Source organism: Typopeltis vanoorti, chromosome 3 (genome assembly GCF_054136105.1).
Source record: "Typopeltis vanoorti isolate ZY-2024b chromosome 3, IOZ_Tvanoo_1.0, whole genome shotgun sequence".
Taxonomy (NCBI): Eukaryota; Metazoa; Arthropoda; class Arachnida; order Uropygi; family Thelyphonidae; genus Typopeltis; species Typopeltis vanoorti.
The window spans coordinates 142,142,784-142,164,057 of record NC_143551.1 but is presented as its reverse complement, the minus strand read 5'-3'; the positions used below and the strand labels follow the sequence as shown (position 1 = coordinate 142,164,057).

General features: G+C 35.8%; 1 protein-coding gene across 6 annotated transcripts in view; it reads left to right on the top strand.

Moving 5' to 3' along the window:
* Positions 1-21,274, top strand: part of LOC150108619 (catenin delta-2-like) — a 593,872-nt gene that overhangs the window by 21,743 nt on the left and 550,855 nt on the right. For 3 of the 6 annotated variants that reach the window (XM_090390891.1, XM_090390889.1, XM_090390890.1), the window contains exon 1: positions 571-1,280. The exons of 2 other annotated variants lie outside the window; for them this stretch is intronic. The gene's annotated coding sequence lies outside the window, so the exon portion shown is untranslated. Of the gene's footprint in view, positions 1-570; positions 1,281-21,274 lie in introns of those variants that run through there. One more of the 6 variants, XM_090390886.1, reaches the window with a different exon arrangement.

The following is a 21,274-nucleotide window of genomic DNA, read 5'->3' as shown; positions in this document are numbered from 1 at the left end:
ATTATATTACAATTGTATTAATTAATTAGTATTTTGGAATACCAAAAAAGTTTCAACTATTGCAAAAAAAAAAAAATATATGTCATACCATACCCTAAGAATAATTCGAACACATTATTGCTTCAGCCTAAAAATCAATCCTGAATTTATCCCATCAAAACATCATTTTCTTTAAACGAATGATGCCAAAAAAATTACAAAATATACACTGTCGAGTGACAGTGGAATAATTTTAGCGCTTCTCGATAGGTGGCGCTGTTTAAAACTCAAAGAAACCATTAGTATAAGAGAAAGATTACTTCTTGAGATATAACAAATAAATTCCATTTACTTTTCACTTAAGCATACAAAATAGCATAATGCAACGAAAACATAATATTTTTAAATTTTTATTTCAACAACTTGGCGCTATTTCTTTATCAGTTCCATCGCCCAAGTGAGCATCTTTCGTTCATACAAAAATCGGAAATGTTGATGTTCCATCTTTTCTTCCCTGTGAGGTTAGAAAGTGTACTCGGTAGTGCTGCCATCTATTATTAATCACAGAGGAAAGAAGAGTAGCTTATCAAGTTGTAGCTGCGTAAAGTTTTCGTGGTTCTACATCTCACACGCTTTACTGACTCTCTCTCCGCCCAAGTACCACTCGTTACCACTGCTGGCGTTCTCACGAAGGTATTTTTTTTATGGCCGTGCACACATGCCGACATCCCACCCCCTCGAAGAACAGGTGGTAGCTTCCCAATCTTGTTGCGGCTCGCGCTTGCCCTACGGCTATGGACCGCAGCACAGCAACCTACCTATAGTAAGGTTGGAGTGGCGTGGCTAAGTCATCGTCTAGTCGTTTCGTTAGGTCTCCCTGCACTGGCCATTGTGTATGATCCGAACGTGCTTTTCACTTCAACCCATGTGACACACACACCATCGGCCATCGTCGTGTTTTTCAGGCTGAAAATTTTTCGATCTTTGTGACTTGGTAGTTTCCAGTGTGATTTCTTTCGTCTCCGTCGCGCGCGCACACACACACACTCCCGTCGAGTATCGAGACGTGTGCTTGTGCTGTGGATATTCACCGTCTCTGTCTTTCATTTGCTAGCAAGCATGCGGGACGACTGAAAAGAAGAGTGTTGTTAGTGACGGTCTCCGGAAAAATTGCTTGTAGCTGAAGCTACTCGGCTTCGATTGCTGTCTGTGCGTGCATTTGTGTGGCTTGCTGCAAGTCTTCCCCGGCTGCCCGTAGCTGCATGGAAACGACAACTGACGTTTGTTGCACCCAACTGGCTGTAAGTATGTCTCCTATTTACTTCCAATCTAAGAAATGGCATGCATTTTCTTTTCTTTCCTGTACAATGCTTGCATTTGTGCAGTTTCGTTTATATATAGACGTGTCTATATTTGCATTCAATGAAGATTCAGACTTGCATATTTTGTGAAAAAAATTGAATAAACACGTTAATATATCTCAATGAAAGTATTTGGCATTTTAAAGTATAGTGGTTGCTTAATTGGTAACGAATTACACTTGTAAACGTAGTTTACTCCTGACTATGGAAAATACTACCAACATTGTACACGTTACAAGAGAAATTCTGCTTAAACCGGTAATAATACAGTGGCGTAAGCCAAGATGACCTCTCGACACGTGAGCCATGAACGTGAGATTAATGTTTTTCAATGTTCTTTCATAAATATTAGCAACTGAAAATAAATTATGGATAAATAAGTCTTTTTTTGTTTAGATTTATATAAGCATGTTAACTAAGCATACATCTCTTTGCATTTGTAACAATAAACAAAAAAACTTAATTAAGAACACATTTTTACTAACTATAGCTGGAAATTAGCCAAAGCACATTTTTCTCCGAGTATGATTTGTAAAATGGAAGCACTACGAACATTTAAAACTGAAATCGATTACTTGTGAATTATTTTAGCTGGGTAACTATTTCAATGAAATACGTAATTTATAGTCGAACAGTAACACAGCGGTACGTTATTTTAAGTCATTTTATTATTCTCATGCTACCACAAATGAAAAACATAAAATTTGGCTATGCCTCGTAATATTGCAGGATAAAATGAATGATCTTGGACAGCATAAGATTAATTCAAGAAAATTGGTAATATCAATCATGTCAAAAGAAATCTTTTCTGATGAGAGAATACCTCGCGGAATTATCGCAATGTGAAAAGCCCAAACAGCTTACAGAGCCCACCAAAAGCTTTGAGGCAATTAGCTTAAGTTAAAGAAATGATATAACACTTATGAAAATCGAATCGTTTGTTTTGAAGAACTACCTTGACAATTAATTAAAATAATAATAATAAATAATGCGACAGTTTCATATTCCTAGCTGAGTTTAAGCAAATTCCGAAATTGAAAAAGACAGAATTTTGATTAAGGCGGGTTTGGTTGGCCGAGTGCATGGTGTCTGCTGTCCAACATGCTATGGGTTCGAGTCCCCAGTGGCATGGATGTCTGTGAATATCTTAAGTGGAAGACTGCTACTGGAATTGAAGCCCGAAAAAAAGACTAAATATGATAATCCTGTTCCCAGCTCTTAGTATATCTAACACTTAATCAGCATTCTAGAGTGCTAAATATATGTTCAGTTTTTGTTGGATAAGGTTCGAACATAAAAATAACAATAAAAACAACCTGATTGCCTTCTCCCCTTAAAGGCTAAATTCCACGCTTGTGAAAAATCGCGATCATTTATTCCTTTGTGGACATCATTAAGAACGCGTGTCTATGTATTGCTTTTACATGTGGAGAGAGATACAACAATCGAGAACCATCACTGGAAATATAAATGTAGACCTGATTTCTTTAAAATTAATACCCAGTCGAACACGGCGTGTCACCGGAGCCATGACTGTCGGGCTTAACTAATGAGCTTGGTGAAATTTTCTCCGAGACTGCACTAATTTCAACAAATCGCATTTCTGCTTGAACCCAAAGTTAGAAATTGATTTTCAGTCTTGATCCCCCTCCCACACATCAAAGCCTTGGTGATTGCCTTACCAAGTGCACAACATAAATTTTAGATATTTATTTGTATGTCATTGATGGGTAAATGGAAAGCCACATCGAAAAACCCAACATTGAACAATTAATTCCCTTTTTAATGCCCGTTAGTTTACTTCGTTGTATAACAATTTATATTATTTGCACTTGGTGCTCTGGTGTTTATATTTTAAATCTAATAATAGAGGGAAGTGCTTCCTCGCATATAGAGGAATACTTTTCGTAGTGCGCATATATATCCCTCTCTGCGCGATTATAAACATGTACAAAAAAAATTTTTCTTGGAAACAACTTAATTTCCGAACAGATGCTCAATTGACTCTTTGCAATAATCATATACCATTTAACTCTTAACATAACTTGCTATTTGTCTTAATATTACTTGGGCAGCTTAAGATTACAGTCTTGCTAACGTTGCTTAGGAATTTCACTGAATCTGCATCTCTTCTCATTCAATTCTGACGCGAAAAATCTTTTGATTTCTCACTTCTAGTAACGAAATCTTGTAACAGAAATATCTTACTGGTTTACTCCATCACGTACACGAAACTCTCCCTTGCGTAGCGTTTAATAAAATATTAGCGCTAATAAATGACCTTTTTCTTCCTTTCTAGTAAAATCTGTTTTCACTAATTATCAGTTTTCATATAAGTAATCCACATTTTTGTGGTTTAGAAGTGTGGAACGTATGAATGCGTATCTCTTCGACATCCCTTCATCATTAAGAACAGCAGTTAACCACAGCACAACAGAGCATAGCCCTGAGGTTATACATAATACTTCTGTCGTAATGCGCATTCTATTCAGCCCCACTTGAAACTACACCTTGACTTTTTGCTACTTTCGATTTCTTCGCTGTACCGCCTTACTTTTTCTTTTTTTTTTTAATCCATTCTGACTCACTCACTCTTATGCTTTCTTTACATAGGTTTCGTTATTTCAAGAATTGTTCCTCTTCTCCCCATTACGTTTATCTCTTCACATGAACCTACCTACGCATTACAAGAATTGCTACTTGTCTTTTGTTTTTCTTGTTGAATTACTCGTGCATGTGGCCCACACTTCCGTTTTCCACACAAAATGCGGCTTACTTACGTATGGAAACACCTAGTGATTAATGTTTATCATACTTGGGGTGGATTACACCAGAAAGAAAGGAAGCGGGTTGTTGCACAACAATTTCTGCATTTTACTGTACAATCTTGCTAATATTATTATTATTACAGTATTATGCTTTAGAGTCAGTCTTCGCGAAAGAGAGGTTACTTACAAAATATTTGCACCCATTCATTATAATAAATGCTGTTTATTTATTATTATATTTTTAAAAATCCTAATTTGTATATTATTTAAATCAAGATGAATCCGTACGGGATTTAATTTTTGAGGTTTTAGAACACAATTTAAATTTCTGTACATTATTTACTGCCTTGGAAATTTATTCATTCCGATGGCAAACTTATTCCCTAATTTCGGGCCAGTATGTACGAAAGTATCGTAAGGGAAAACAGGACATGATTTGTTTCTATTCCGTTGTCCGTATACAATAAATTTAGTAACCCATTCGATATAAAATTTCTTAAGCTATTTTGTACGTAGGGGTATGTCACTCTGTTTAAATGAAGCATTGAATTTCCTCCCCACCTTCAAGTCGTGACCTTCTCCACTCGCGGGCTGTATAATACAGAATAAGTCGTCTTCAAGGAAGTCACAGCTTGCACTTTAACGTATTAGCAGTGATGTTAGTAACGTTCTTCGATCCATTAGTTGCATATAAAAGTCAAAATCATTGCTTTGTTTATTCTGCTAATGCATTTTTAATACTAAAAATCGTAAATATTTTTTTCCTTTCATTTGTAATGTGTACAATGCAAGGATATTTCTACATAATGTAAGAGAACGGAAGTATCCAGAATAAATCCTTCATAAAAAGAATTGAAGATTTGAAGGTAATTTTTTTTTAATATGGTCTTGAATTTTCTGTTATTAATGTAATCATATTTTGTGTTCTTAAAGATGACACATTCATGCTGGAAAAATGTTTTCCAATGCAGCTCTAGAGTTTCTAGCACTGTTAGTTATTTCTCCAAGCTGAATAAAACTTGACTGTAATCATTATCAGTATTTGCAGTTTTGTTGATAGTTCATTAAACCTGAAATACGGAAAGATTCCACACAAAAGTAGAATGCTTATCCACGCGGTGAGCATTTTCATTTTTGCGGTCATTGAATGTGTTCTGCCTCTCCAGAAAGCTATTGTTTTAATGCGACTGTCGAGTTTTGATTTGCAGTACATTTTTATAGTAAGAAATGCGCATAATTTTAACATCGAAGATCTACAACCAGAATTCTGCTTGCTTTTATTTATATATATATATATATATATATATATATATATATATATATATATATGAGCAAGTAAATATATTTCTGCTTAAAGCAGTTTTTTTTTAAGTATTTTTCGAGAAATTGTTTTAAAATAGGTTAGCGTAATTATGGCTTATAAATTTCTGGTGCGTCCATTTATTTGAGACAGCATGGCCAGACGATCACGTTCAGGATATTTTCAATTTGGCAGATAGTATTAGACATGAATGTAATGTATGCAGAAAGCCAGTATTAATTAGCGTTAATAACTTGGATTCATGTGGGCATCGTCTAGAAGGATTTATCTTCCTCGCTAAATTTGAATTCTGACTTTCCATAGTTTCGTTTGACACTTCAGCATGTACACATCTGTTCACCTTTTTTTCATACATTATATTTTAATTTTCACTTCTCCACTTCCAAAAAATCAATCTGGTCTTCTTGGTCCCAGAAAATTCGTCATAAAATCTTATTGTATGTCATGAGAATATCTTCTCTGCATTTAATAAAATATTGGAAACGTTCTCTAGTACTAGAAAGAGAAGTCGCCTCATCAACATAATACGTAAAATTAAATCAAGGCAACCTACCGAACAGTGGTCCTCAGTCCGATGCTTTATCATTTACTACCAACAGTCGGTAAATGCCATTCGTATTTTGCACACCTGACTGAAAGTCTCATAATAGACGGATTTAACAGGTTCAGAATATCTATTTAACCTATTGAAAATATACTAGAGAATTATTATTTCTTTTTTTTTTCTAGTTGGTCCCGTTTCAGATATGGTAGTATAGGCAGATTACTTGCAATATTAAAGTACTACTCTGGCATAATCTATACAGAAACAAAGACCGTGCTATAATCTAAGCATTTTCTCAAATCTAACCCTTCATCATAGTTCCCTTAAAAAAATTTGAATCTTAAATTTCACTTTTCATGGCTTGTCCAATGTTTCTGTGCAGCACTCTTGCTGTTTGATAAAGTGGGATTTTGATTTTCTTCAGGATCACATTTAGATTACGTAAACAGTACCCTCTTCTCTATATAAAAATAACGAAAATCGGTCCCCTTTCTTTAGCGGTTGAAAATGTCTGCTTGCTTAATTTCATGATACTTTAATTAGTTGTTTTTTTGTTAATGCCGACAACATAACTTTTTTTAAACTTTGCTGATGGTCGTAGAAATTGTTTTAACGTGCTTTTTTTCACTAATGCCATTAGTGAAAAATAACAATTATTTTTGAACGATATTATATCGTTCAAAAATAATTGTTATTTTAGAATGATACTGATGTCATATTAATTTCAACAGGAAGCGGTAAGATGCACATCAGCAAATTTGGACCCAGGACTCGACATGCTGACCAATCGAGCACATTTTGTTGTGCAAGGATGACTAGAACTTGGAAAATATTATTTTGTAGTGTTACCTAGTGTATATTTATATCTGAAATATCAGTCTAATGCATTAATTTAGTCTTACAATTGCATATATTATAAAGTAAATAGCTGGTTATCGAGAATACATAACGTGCTGAAATTAACATCAACGGATAGAATTTTTTTTCTTTCCAGGCCAAAAACTTTAAAAAGTTCAACTGTTGGCTCTGTCGAAAAGTCTTTAATAAATTCACGAATTATTAACTTTACCTCGTACCTTGAAACCTTATTAATTTTAAATTCAGTTGACTTCTCATTAAAATTATGAACTTCTTTAGTAAGCACAATGTTTTGGATTTTTTTTTCTTTTCTCCATTGCAAAATTGGCTTTATAGAACTCAAACCTAATGAAAATGAATACAGACTTTTAAGAATACACTTCTATACCTTAACCCACTGTAGTTTAAGGTATAATTTTCTATATAAATCGACAATTGGATCCTGCAGCAAGTCAAACAGATAAATCTTAATTCTATGAAATGGCCGACTTCATCTTGATTAGAAGTCTTTGTGGCACGTAATGTGTTTTGTTTACCAGGCAGACATTCCAGTGCAGAAGATCTTAATTATTCAAAGCGAAGGAGATTTATCGTTCAGAAAAGAATTTAATTACTTCAAATGAATGCAACTTGCCGTAGTTGGAGATTATTAGCTGTAATAAATTCTTTAATTCGAGAGCCTGACTGGCCTCATTTTGGTCTGTTTCAGTGACGCAAAACCCACGTTAGGCCCCCTTAGTCAATGAGTCAGAGTTCCTGCAACGACTCCCCCTACAAACTACGTTGACTGAACCCGTCACGCTTGTAACTCGTTAATTATCCCTACAGATTTCTATCCAATCTAACGGCCAGATCGAAGACTTAGGTGGAAGGAAAGCTAAAAACAACACGTGCTGTGTGTGTATTATGTTCGTTCCCCTTACTCTGACCCCCTGCCGCAGGTTGTCTTAGCATTTCTTTGTGTCCAAGGAGGATTCGTTGTGTGAATGGTTGTAGAAATATGCTAACGAAATTAAAAAAATATATATATCGTCTTCTCTGTATAATCTTTATATTAATAATAATAATAAATCTTTGGCGACATATTACATCATGCTTCCATGAAATAAAATTATCATTTTTCCAATAAATGACGTCAAGATCAAAACAGTCCAAGTGCCGTCTCCAATTTGATATTGGAGCCATGGGGCCTGCACATATTCTTATCTTGTGCATCTCTAAAGATCTATATAGTAATTTTGCTTGTTCAATGGCCTTCATAGTTTTGATTGGCCTCTTCTTCCGTGTAATTTCCTCTGGTGATCATATTGGCTAGTCCTAAATATTTTCCTTATCTCATTCAATAGTCTTCTTTTATGGTTTGCTATATTAAGTACTTGTTTTGTATATAACCTTTTTCTTTCTAGATAATAACGTATTAGCGTATTGATATGCCTCTCTCGAATACTTTCATGTTTCAGTGACAACGAGGTTCTTAAAGTGAATTGGCCAAGGTTATGTTTCAAATAACCACGATCTTCCTTTAGCAATCTGCTTAATTATTATAACAAAGTGGATGGCGAATACATTGGCCAAGGGGATTCATATACAGTAGTATATTTAGATTTTGCAAAGGCTTTCTATAAATTGCCACAAGACAAGCTAGTAGTTAAATTGGAACAGATTGGGTTGGATAGTAGATCAGTACATCGGGTTGGAGATTCCCTGTCTGATAGTGATCAGCAGGTTGTGTATGGGAAATGATATCCCAGAAGAGCAAATTTACTATGCTCTTCTGGGATATTACAACAATGACCCTAGAACAGACCCCCCCTGGGGTCTGTTCTAGGGTCATTGTTGTTTAATTTGTATGTAAATGACATTGGAAAGGGCTTACATGGTGACATACAGTTGTTTTGCAGATGCAAAGTTGGGGAGAGTTATGAGAAGTAGAGCAGATCTTGTAGCTTTGCGAGACGACCTAAATGGGTGGGTGGGTATGCCAATTTAATTTAGCAAAGTGTAAGGTTTTAAAATTTTAGAAGCAAAGATGGGATGAAGAGTATAGGATTGGTAGGAATATTTTAGATGAGGTGGAGGAGTTGAAAGATTTGGGAGTTATGATGGATAAACTTGCAATTTCGTGGATAATTTTGCTAAAATTGTGAGGATAACAGCAGATTATGGGAATGATGCGGAGAACACCGATGAGTAGAAGCAAGGATGTTTTGATCAAGCCGCATATGAATTACTGTGCACAGATTTGGTTGCCAGGTTTTCAAAAGGATGATGTTGGAGAGGGTACAGAGACGATTGACTAAGTTGGTTTCTGATCTTTGGAATATGACAGATTGAGAGAATGCAAATTACAGGACCTAGTGGATAGAAGGAACAGGGGAGACATGATCGAGACGTATAAGTTGGTGAGAGCTAATTTACCAGATTATCATGGATGAGATATTTTCATAGAATATCTGAAGACAGAAGGAGAACGATAGGCCATCCCTAGAAGCTATATAAGGTGGGTGTGAACAAAGGAGTAATTTTTGTATGGAGAGCAATGGGTGATTGGAATGCATTGCCTGTAGATGTGGTGAGTGCGGGAACAGTGAATGTTTTTAAGTCGAGGTACGATGAGCTGCGCATGTGAGAGTGGGACCTCCCACGATGAGTCTCTTGATTCCATGCAGGTCTATCGAATAGTATGGCATCGTTCAACACGGAACACGTGTTAGTGGTAAAGTAAAATTAACAGTGGTACTGGTAAAATGTTATTTTCAAATATTCAAGACTAACCTTATTTCACAAAGATTATTTGAAGTGAGGAGGGTGAATGCGAAATAATGGTGTTTGGTGCAAACAATGAAATGATTACGTAAAACCATACCTACTGAGTTTCTGCATTTGGCAATCTTTCTATAGTTATATCTTTATACCAACAGTGGATTTTAGAGCCATATTTGGTTAGTGTACTGTACACTCCATTTTTAAAAACCAATTCTACTCTCAACATAGTCCAGTTATTATGGACAAGTATTCTAAACCATTTTGACAATTAAAGAATTATAAAATCTTTTGAACAGTCGAATTTAGGAACAAATCTGCACTGCAGCATATCCATTCGACTCCGCCGGGTCAGGATATCTTACAACTGCTGATGTGTAATTTTACGTTGTTCATAGTTGAAGTTTCGATTCTCAATATTTTGTTGTTTTCGCGAGAACTGTAGCGATGGCTGTGATAAGTTTACTCTGACACCACGAGTATGACGTCTGTGAGTTACTTCAAAGAACTCAGACTAGTTTCTAAAAATTGAATTGTCAAGTTTTTATTAAACTTTAACCGTCTAGACAAATTTTATTTTGCTATTACAAATGGCTTTCGTCATTTCGTCAAAGTACATCCAAGCTAATTATTATTCATTTCAAATCATTTTGCAACTAAAAATGATCCAGTTGAAACGACATTTGCATATACATAGTCATTTCTTATGGCCCATCCTAAATCCAAAATTTTATCGACATATTTTTCCCCTAACATAGTCAACAAATTTTGATAAGAATACCAAAGTTAATTAAAATAATAAAATCTGTCAGCCAGAATCTAGAAGTAAAAAAGTGATCTTTCGGATTGTGCGAAAACCTTAAAATATAAGTTTGAATGTGTGCTCAGGACGATCATTTTTTTTTAATTCCTTTACTGTTATATATCCCGATTATCATATTTACTTAGACTGAATTCTGATGGTAGATACTTTGCTATTAATTATCATACTTTCATTCTCCCTTTTGGTATACTTTGTTCACCAGGCTTCGCTGTATTGTGCTAAATAAATTTAGCTGAGATCAGTCTTATTGACAAATATTCAGTCTTCAAGAAATGTTGGTTGATTTACAGTATAGAATGCTAAGACATGTTTTGCTTAGTTCATCATTCAATTTCATAACAATCTCTGGCATTCTAAAGAGCCCTGAAATATATTTTAAAAAATCGGTTTCTATCCGGCGAATACGAAGCGTTTCTCTTAACTTCATTTATTTTCTTGCTTGTTTTCCTGTTTTAGCGAGATGGGAAAACACCTATACAATCAGGCCGGCTAACTCGGCCTCGCCTGAAAAGCTCTTAATTCTTTTTCGTGTCTTAGATTAGACTCAAACCCATGTCTTTTCAAAGGACAGCAAACATGAGTAACCAAGACTCAAAGTCTCGTTCCGAAGATCTTTCTCGTGTAAAATCACGAGAAAAGAACACTGGAAACAGTTTGGAACTTTCGTCAGAGGAAGCAACGAGAAACCTATTTTTAGTTTAGCTTGTTCAATTCCTTTTTAAACTAAATGTGTCTACAAACATTTCTGAATTAAGTTAAGTATTCAGCGTCTGCAATGCACTTCGTCGATATGAAGTTTGCAGCGAGACTGTTTCAAGTTCAGTGGCCTTAATGCGTCTCCCTCACAACTTTTCCAATATAATCCCTGGCACGAGCGAGTTGCTCTTATCCGCAATTAGTCTGTGGTAAATTTTCTGAAAACTCTAGGGTCTTCTGCCCCATGGTAACATGGCTAGCTCGTGCAGTTCCCTAGCGACTTCCGTTTCTCGAGGAGACTTGGTCTCTCACTTTTAAAACTGAATTACAGCACGAAGAGTGTTCTAGTTCCCAACACTCCACTTTTCTTCTTCGTGTGTCATCGATCGTTTCTTCAGCTTAAAACGCTCCTTTCGCTCTTCGATGTGCTTTGTTTTTCTTCATATTGGTTTCTGTGATTTTTTTTCCCCCTTTCTTTCCTAAACTTCTGTTTCTTTCCTTTCAGTTTTCAACACGCTGTTCGTTTCGCTGGTCTGTGGTGTGATCTGCTATTAATTTTTTGCCTCTTATTATTTTCTTGTTCTCCCCGCCTTGCATGAAGTTTTTTTATTTCTCTGATGAGAAATATAACCGCGCATGCTCGAGAGCATGTTCATATATTTCCGTAGGCCGACATAATGAAAACATAAGCCCCTGCATTTTTTAAGTAGTCAATTTTTCTTACCTCCTACATATAAGAACGAATTTCTTCATATTTGCTAATTACTAAAACAATACTTTATATACTGGTTAAATATTTTAAAAAAAAATTGGGTGGACAACCGGAAAAATCATATTCAGAAGTGCGTTGCGAACATCATCAGTTTTACTGAGTGTATGTTTCAATGTAACTTTTATGATTATAAACACCAATTTCTATTGCCGAATTCATCAACGTCATTCTCAGTCCAGTATCTGAGAAACAATCGTGACAATAACTAATGACACATTGTATAAATACCAATCTTCAAAAACCAGATAGTTGCTTTCTCGTGTCTTATTTCAATTTGCTGATGTTCGACAGTTCACTAATACGAACGTATCAGATTTGCATTATTGCTTGTTTTTTGTTGGGTGCGAATTCCGTCTAGGACCTCGAAAGACCCATGTCACCTTCGATTGATGGAAGTGGTAAGGGTTTTCCTCTGCAGACTGACAGTTTAGTGCTGTTTTTTGCTCCCCAACACAGACAAGTTGGCTGAAAACATAAGATTAACAGACAAAATAAGTTACTTGGAAGTGCAGATTCACTACTAGAAACATCAATATAACAACATATATAATTAGTTTTACCAGGTCATTACTATTAAATCAAAGCTGTTATTCTTCACATATTCTAAAAATACTAAAGTAATAACTTTAGTATTTTCCCCTGCTTTCGAATCCATAAATGTACATATTATTTTTCTATCCCCTGTTTCCTCCACCATTTTTTTTTCTCTTTTGAGTGACGTCAATCTCGTGCTTCTGTTCGTTAGGTTTGACCTTCATTACATTCTTACACGCCATACAAGCAGACAACATACGGACTTCGAGGACTCAAAGGTTAACGATCAGATGATATGAAGTAGTGCTGCTTGTGTAGCAGTTTGGATGCTAACGATAGTTCGGTTGTGAGAGAATAATTAGTGCGGTCCACCCATTGTGAGCGTAAACTCCCTGGGTGGACTGTTGTTCCCCCTGGCAACAGGCGATATGATAATAAGCAGCACTCAAGAAACCTAGGGTAGTTTGGCGTCACATAGGTCATTTAAGATCTCATTTAATTACTTGTTTTAGTCGTCTTGTTATCTCGTAAACATCAATGGCGTGACCACAGCTGGGCTATTGACTCATTTTGGCTTTCTATTGGGATTTGGAATTTAGATAATGTATAATTTAATAGTAATGGGAAAAATGCATAGGTTATTTTGCAATGTAGACGTCAGTTCTTTAAAATATTCATTAGTTTTCATCTCGGACTTCGGAAACTGTCTAGCTGAAAATTAGTTTTTTTCGCGTGTAGTTAGATAAGGCAATCGATACCATAAGGGAAACTAGTCTCTCTCTCTCTCTCTCTCTCTCTCTCTCTCTCTCTCTCTCTATATATATATATATATATATATATATATATATTTTTTTTTTGTTTATATTACTAAGGGCATATGTTATATATCCTTGGTCATACTATGGGTACATAACACATATCCATAGCATAATCCCTTAGTTGCAATGTTAACATTAAATATATAGCAACAGCAAGTGGCCAATAGTTACTCGCTAAATGATAAAGTGCATGCTATCGCTTCCAGTTCAGCCTTCGAGTCTAATTTAAACCACCAATATGCCGATTGCCTTTAAGAACGAAATAGGCGATAATTTAACGTTGTGCGCGCCAATACTGCGAAGCTTTGAAAAGGTAATTTTATCTTTCTGTGTGTATTCGAGCGCATTGGAGGAGAGAGAGAGGGAGGAAAAGCAATCAATAGCCATATTCGGAAAAATAACGAGAAAAATATCCTTTAGGTGGAAAATCCTGGATACGAATTCCGTCTATGACCCGAAAGACCTATACCACTTTCGATTGATGGAAGTGGTAAGGTTTTTTAGAGTGTATTTTAGACCCCCCCACCCACTATGTGAATACACTTGCAATAGTTCAAATCAAAGACCAATTTTTACCTCCTAAATTTAAAACGACGACAGAATCTACTTAACGAACTTCTCACGCATTTTTCTCAGAAGTCAAAATATGATCTCAGAAATCGAAGATGATGAAGTCTCTTAGTGTTCTTGGATTCATACTGATTTCATTCATGACACACAAAAACAGAAGTTGATGTCGTGCCTTCCGGTTTCGCTGTAAATCAAAGGCTACTACATCTTTAACCAGCCTTCCACCTATTCCGATATTTCTTCTGTAGTAATAGACAATAGTGGGGCGGATATGTTTTTACCCCAGCACCGGTACTAATGTTCTAAGTCTGATAACATGCGTTAAATATTTCGTTTGATATACTCTACTTTATTTTTCAGAGAAAATCTATAATTTTATAACTGACCATGTTAATTCATCTTATAACCTGCTCTTATGCGCCGCCTCCTGTTTTAGTGGAATCTTTTGCGGAGATTTAATATCTCGGCACTGCAAAACAATTTTTCCATTTGATTTTTTTTCTCCATTTGGAAACATACGTAGTGTAGACACAAATCCTGTCTTTATTTCCCAGGAGTATGGAGAGCGCTCTAAACTTTTTTGGAAATCGGTTAGTAGCTCTTGCCAAGACTGACTTATTCGGGAACCGGCTAAAGAGCCGGGAAGAGGGGGAAACCTTGCTAAAGCTTCATGTAGTCCATGACTAGAAACGAACTCATGCGGTACTTTAACAATCGTATATGTTCGTTTACACGCTAACATAAACCCATAACAATGTTGCCGGCAGTTACCAGTGTTGCGTGCGTGATAATCTGCATAGTCAAGAACAAAATAAGCAACATTTCAGGAGTATAACCTTTTTTTTGTCTACCATACTCGCTAAAGGTTGAGTTTCCTGAACCTCTGCTGTTGGTGATCCGACATAAAATGGAACGTTCTTAAGCTACTTAAAACATCCAGTAACAGGGAGTGTTCTCACGTCAGGCGGCGAAAATAATCTGCTACTTAGACATTCACAAACTTCAAATCGATATCCACAGTTGAATTTAAATCCACTTCCTGTTAGTTGGACCACTTGGCCACATCAGGCCATTCTAAGTCTATCAATTAGGTACCCATGAAGGTGTGTAGTCACCTAGGTGTTGTTATAACTTCAAATTTCAAAAATTTTATTTCCAAATTACATATTAATCACATTCTAGTTATGCCTATTAAAAACAAACTTGACTACTTTTTTCAGAATATTTATGCATAGCAACGCCTATGAATTCATACGGCACTAGTATCCATAGCTTTGAAATCGGTTCATGTTCCGTCTAGGCCCTAAGAAACACATTTTCTTTGACCATCAAAACTGCCTAGTTGCTCTTTCATCCTCTACAAAATAATAAAGACGTACACATCAGCTTTTACACTTTTTGGCATCCCTTTCACGTAATAAATATTGCTAGTGTTTGTATAAATTTTGCAGCTATTGAACCTCAGCAGTTGCTTGTCACCTACTTCTGGACAAATGCCATAGAACAACTTTTTTTTTTTTTTTCCCCAAAAGTTCTACGACTTCTTTTGTCAAGTAGTTCTTGATATGTGTTAGAAGTTTAAACGCGTTTGGCACGAAGGGCTTAACTAAGCAGCCTTCACCGAACTGCAAAAAATGAATGCATTTTTTGCAGTTGCCACCCATTTACTAACTTTTCTCTCGCTATGCGTACAAGTGCGTCCTCTACCCAATTTCGATTAATACTGAGAATGAACTGGAGCTCTTTTCTTTCATTAACATCACACAAAACGTATGTGTTGTTGACAGCAACACACTGAGGTCCTCTCGTTTAACAAACCTTTTGAATTACATGTACAAATTCCATGATATATATATATATATATACACACACACACACACACACACACACACACACACACATGTACAGCTTTTACTACAGATTTCCAAGCCAAACTATTCTTCGTCGACCTGTTAATCTTGCATGCAATGTGAAATAAAATGACAGATAGGATTAGTGACTCGGGTGATTATCTCATCACTACGTCACATTTCAAAGTGTTTTTCTTTTCAAAGAATGTGTGCTTTTTTGTCCCACTCATTTAATTTACTAAACTGGATTTTACGATTCCCACTTGCAAAATGTAAACCTATCGTACATTTGGTACCAAAATAGGTAACCGAATTTCGGATTAAATAATCCGGGAATCTTGCTCTAAAGACCAAACATGTGACTTTTCGTCTCTTCGAGCCTTCAATAAGAAGGATGGTATCACGCTGGAAGATGAAGCTTATCTACCTTCCTGAAACATCTGCCTACAGTCGGTAGAGACGCTGTCTACTTGCTAGCGAGACAAGCGCTCTTAAACTATCCTTATTTGCATTAAAGTAAATTTTTCTGCTTTTCATTCCATCTTATTTGAAGTAGTCCTCCCCTTATGAAGTGGTATTACGAGACTTCCACTCACGAAAGGTTTTAAACCTATAGTACGTTAGTACCTTCGATGAGCTAAGAATTTTTTTACTCTTAATTTTTATAACTATTTTTTTATTCATTTTTTACCTCGTCTGGAAACTGCTCTAGAGACCAAATATGGAACTTTTGCAAACCGCTTCAGGCCTCCAGTAAGCAAGGCAGTAGCACCTGGCAATATAATACATCTACGACCTCACCTCAATCAGCAGCGTTATTTAAAACATTTCCGGAAGTCTTTCTCTGAATCATATTTTCAGTATCAGGTTGAGTTTTGGAAAAAGAAAAGTCGCAAGATGTCAGCAAGTGTGGTATGGTCATACTATATTGTTTTGTCCAAAAATTATTGTATAGACAATGCAAGGTGAAAGATTTCTCAAATTGGAGAAACCCGAGATAGTCTTCTCGAGACATTTTCAGTGCATATTTTTCCTCTAGATACATCTGAATAGAAACTGTTTTTCACAGTTTGACCCTATTGGGATGTATGTGTAAAGAACAATTAAATGACATTTGTTAAAAAATATCTGATGTACTTTTTACATTAATACCAAAAATGGAGATTATATTTCCTGGCCTTTTGAAATAACGGCTTTTAACAATGAAAAGATTTCTCTTACAGTTTTTCTGAGTTTGTTGGACATGTACTTTTCTTCGATGTCTGTTCTGGAAAATATCACATAAGTGAACATTAATAGTGACGAAGTATCACTTTCGAATAACGGAAGCTACATTTTGAAATAACGAAGAATGGCTTCAGATTTCTCTCACCATACTTTGTAATGTCTGCTGGTCAGTCCAGAAAAATTTTGATCACATTCTGAATCTACTCAGTGATACTCTTTCATTATATTTCAGTATGATGCTCTACTAAAAGCTTTCTGAAAATCCTTGTGCACAAGAGTAGTTGGGATGATTAATGACTTCTCTCTCACTGATTCATTTCGCTTATCGTGGGAATGTTTGGTTTCCACTACAGATATTTCCATTTCATTCTCATCAGCACTGGCATCACATTTGCAATTTTTCTACTCTTGTCTGAACCACTTCTAGATATGCGCTATGCTTAAAAACAACAACAAAAATGGTGAATAAGTATCCATGGTGATGTTGATTACACCCACTACGTTGAATAACAATTCGAAGTTGAGTCTGCTACAAATTAAAGTACTGTAATTGGAAACAATGAAATTCGGTTTCGGATTATCTTAAAATCTTTTTTTTTTTTTTTTTTTAACTTAATGGCCTCTGTATTATCATTAAACTTGACATTTTATAATTAAAAAAAAAAAACCTAGATAACAATAAAATCACGACTGAAAACATCCGAAATGTAGTCTACTTATTCCAACTGAACTAGTTGGAGTAAATAATTTTTTTTCTGAAGCTTTCTTATGTTCAGATATTCAGTAAAAATTGAAAACTCATGAGCATACGAAAATTGCAATCTCCTATTTTTCGTTGAGAACATTTTCGATTGAAGATTGTCCTTCCTTAAATCAACACACTCACTCATTCTTGTGCAGTATCGTTATTATAGCTCCATATGCTATATTCTCAGCATATGGAGAATAAAGTCATAGTTCACTACTTTTTTCTTCTAAACAATACGTTCCATCATTTTTTTTTCAGACATCTTAAACAGCATAAAATGCGTTTTAGCTAAAGAGAAAACTGACGGCCATCAGTGATCAGTAAATCCTGTGGTTTTAACTTGCAACTGTCAGTCTTACACTACTTGATATATAGTGCAAAGATGACATTGAATATATTCATTATTTCGATTTTTACTGAAAAGGCATCGTATATATAGCAACCGTGAACAATCTTTTAAAGATCGATTCCAGTTCCAAACCTAAGGAGCAAGTACTTTTTGTTCATTTTCTTGCTATATTTTTTTAACTCTTCCCGTTATATTTCCTGAAGAATACATACTATCCATAAGTATTCAAATCTGCTAAACCCATTAATGCTGTCTGTTTATCCCCAAAGGTAATATATGGAATTCTTAGGCTCTAACTAATTTTTGGAAATCTGAGCAGCCGATTGTTGACATTTACAAGAGTAAAGTACACATCCGCTGCAGGATTACGGGATTTAAAGTTCGACTTTCCGGAGAAAAATCCTACACACCCGTACTAAACATTGACCGATTCGGGAACCGAGTGAGAAGGGGGGAGGGGAAGGCTTAGAATATAGTATTAAATCTAATGTTGATAATTTTTTCCTTAATCTTAGACTTGAGTAGTCTACCACAGTGTTCGCATACTATAGCGTGAACAAATTTTCATGTTTGGGGTAATCTTCCCATAGTTTACAATAAGACCGGAGTAGATAATCAGGAAATATTCTTCACAGAAATCTTCTGCTCAGTCGATGTTTTGACAGTTAACTTTCAGATCTGTGAATGAAGCACCTCTCTAAGTCTTTATATTGCCTAACCAGAACTGTTTTTTTTCTTTTTCTTGGGATAACCAGTTAAACAAAAATAAATAAAAGCTGAATTGCTATACTTGTATACAGGCTACCAGAATACCCTTAGTTCTGCATTCGCTAACTTTCCACAACAATCATGTGATCAATTTCAGCGATAACATCATCGCAAAGGGACTGCACATTTTTTACAACAGCTGGCACTTGTACTAACAAAAATCTTTGATATTAAAACTTGAACTAGCTTCATTCTTTTTCCACTGCTCCTAATTTATTTTCCTCATTCCCCTATTTCTGGTGACTATATTGCGGGTGTTTGCATTGATCAAAGATTTGCTACTCCCCAGTTCGATGGAACGCAATGGGTGCGCATCATACCATCCCTACCCAAACATTTTTCGAATAGAACTTGCTAAACAGAAAGACACCCGTACAATGAACCGAACCCCAAGCAGACATTTCCCCTATCGATGGAATGTCGAGTACATAATGACCAGGTTTCGCTATTGTCCTCATTCCCGACTAGTCGGAGGACCTCTGAGCGGACGTAATCCCCCCACCATCCCCCTTCTCGTCTTAATTTTCTCCCAAGCCTCCTTTCTATGCAGTGCAGCGAAAGGAAAAACCTTCCTGCTAGGAAATTCTTCCTTCTGAAATAATCTCCATGACAACAGAATGTTGGATGTTACATCAAAGAAAAGAAATCCCATTTTTCTAAGCACTACAAAGCTCGGAATCTGTACCTTCCGAATAGAAAATTGAATCACTCCGTAAAATTGTCATTCTCTTCTTTCTCTATAATACCTTCTCGCATCGTGGATCAAAGAATCCACTGATCAGGTTCTTTACAGAAGAAAACTCAATGGTATATTCATCGAATACGCAGTGCTGTTGCTCCACTAAAATGTTTCCGAATCTCCTTCTTCCCTTTATTCTCCTTTCTGTAATTTAAACATGAGTCGTGATATGTTACTTGCCTTCATGGTTTAAATTTTAAAATTGGGTGTTTTCAATAGTGCAACTGATTAGGAATCAATTCTTTTGATAATGCAGAAAATTTTAATACATGAACCCACTTAAAACCTATGTACAATGCTTATCACATTTCCCTCCTTCTAAACATTAATACAAAATAGCATGAAACATGATTCTAAATCCAAGCTGAAGTGTCCTATTTTCGAATTTATGCGAAAACTTTCAAGTTTTATGGCGAAGATTCTGATTTCTCCAACCGCAGTAAGTCGGTACAATAATTTTGAAAGCCCTAGGTGCGATTCTGTCCTTCGTAATAAGGGAGGAGCATTTATATAAGGACTTCTCGAGTAAAGATGAGTTAGACGATCTTCTGAGGAGGTGACAGTTTTCCACATAATATGAAAGCTTTCCAGAGAATAAACGTAATCTAAACAATGAGCGAAGCTTAATATTCCATGATTAGCCATACGAGTGATTTACATGGGGAACCTTTCGCTCTTATCTCTTTATGTTCTGGATATTCCTCTTCCTCTAGAGGTATTCACCCCCCCCCCGCCATTCAGCAAAATGGCGGGCGCAACAGCGACCCTCACGTTTATGTATTTCTTCATTATTTTATTATAGAATCTGTTACTTATTTACAGTACATTAGCAGATAATAGTAATTTTCCTTCCTTTAGGAAACATTTGGTATTCCATGAATGCAGATTTCGTAAATCCAATTCCTGTAAGATGCCAAGCACTTGCTATAATATCAACTTGGCACGAATTCATCACAACGTCATTGAACTTTTCAGAGTATATTTCTACACTTGATATGAACAAATGCTTAAATATTAGCAACTGTGAATGTTCCCTCACGAAGTAGTAAACCTATAGTACATTAGTGCCTTGGGACGTAATGATTATGTAATTTTTTTTACATAATCTGGAAAGCCATGTTCTAGATATAAAACATGGACTTTCATGCCACTTCAGACCTCCTGTAAGCCGGTCGGTGGTCTCACACCTGGCGATGAAATTTATATTCCACCTAAAAACAATCGCAAATATTCATGCCGGCAGCGGGATTCGAACTCTCATCCTATTGATTGCAGAGCGGATACGCTAACCACTTGTCCAACCAGGACAACGATAAATTCCTTCTTCCGTTACCACTCCCCATAGTATAAGCTCTACATTTCTTTCGTTCGTTTTAAACTTGTCAAATTTGTTACTGGTGGCGTAAGAGGGACTTCAAGAAATGCAGGTATTTACGACAATAAGCATTCGAATATTGAATTGTATTTATTCCTGGATCTTCTCATATACAACTTCATTTAATTAAAATTCCTATGCTATTTACCAGTTAATTTATTTTGCATTTTGTAATGCTGAAGTGAGGATGAATTTTTTCCTTGCTACAAGTAAAAGAAATAATGTCAAAGAATAATCCTGAATACAGGTGATATGCGGGTAACCAATGAATGTCCATTTTGCTAAAAGCTATCATCCTAGTGTGTGTGCAACATTAAGCTCACTGCTGCTACTACTTCACTGGAGGAAGAAATTTGTGAATGAGCAGGAAGACGAGGTAAGAGAGCTGTTGCACTAACTTGATAAGAATTT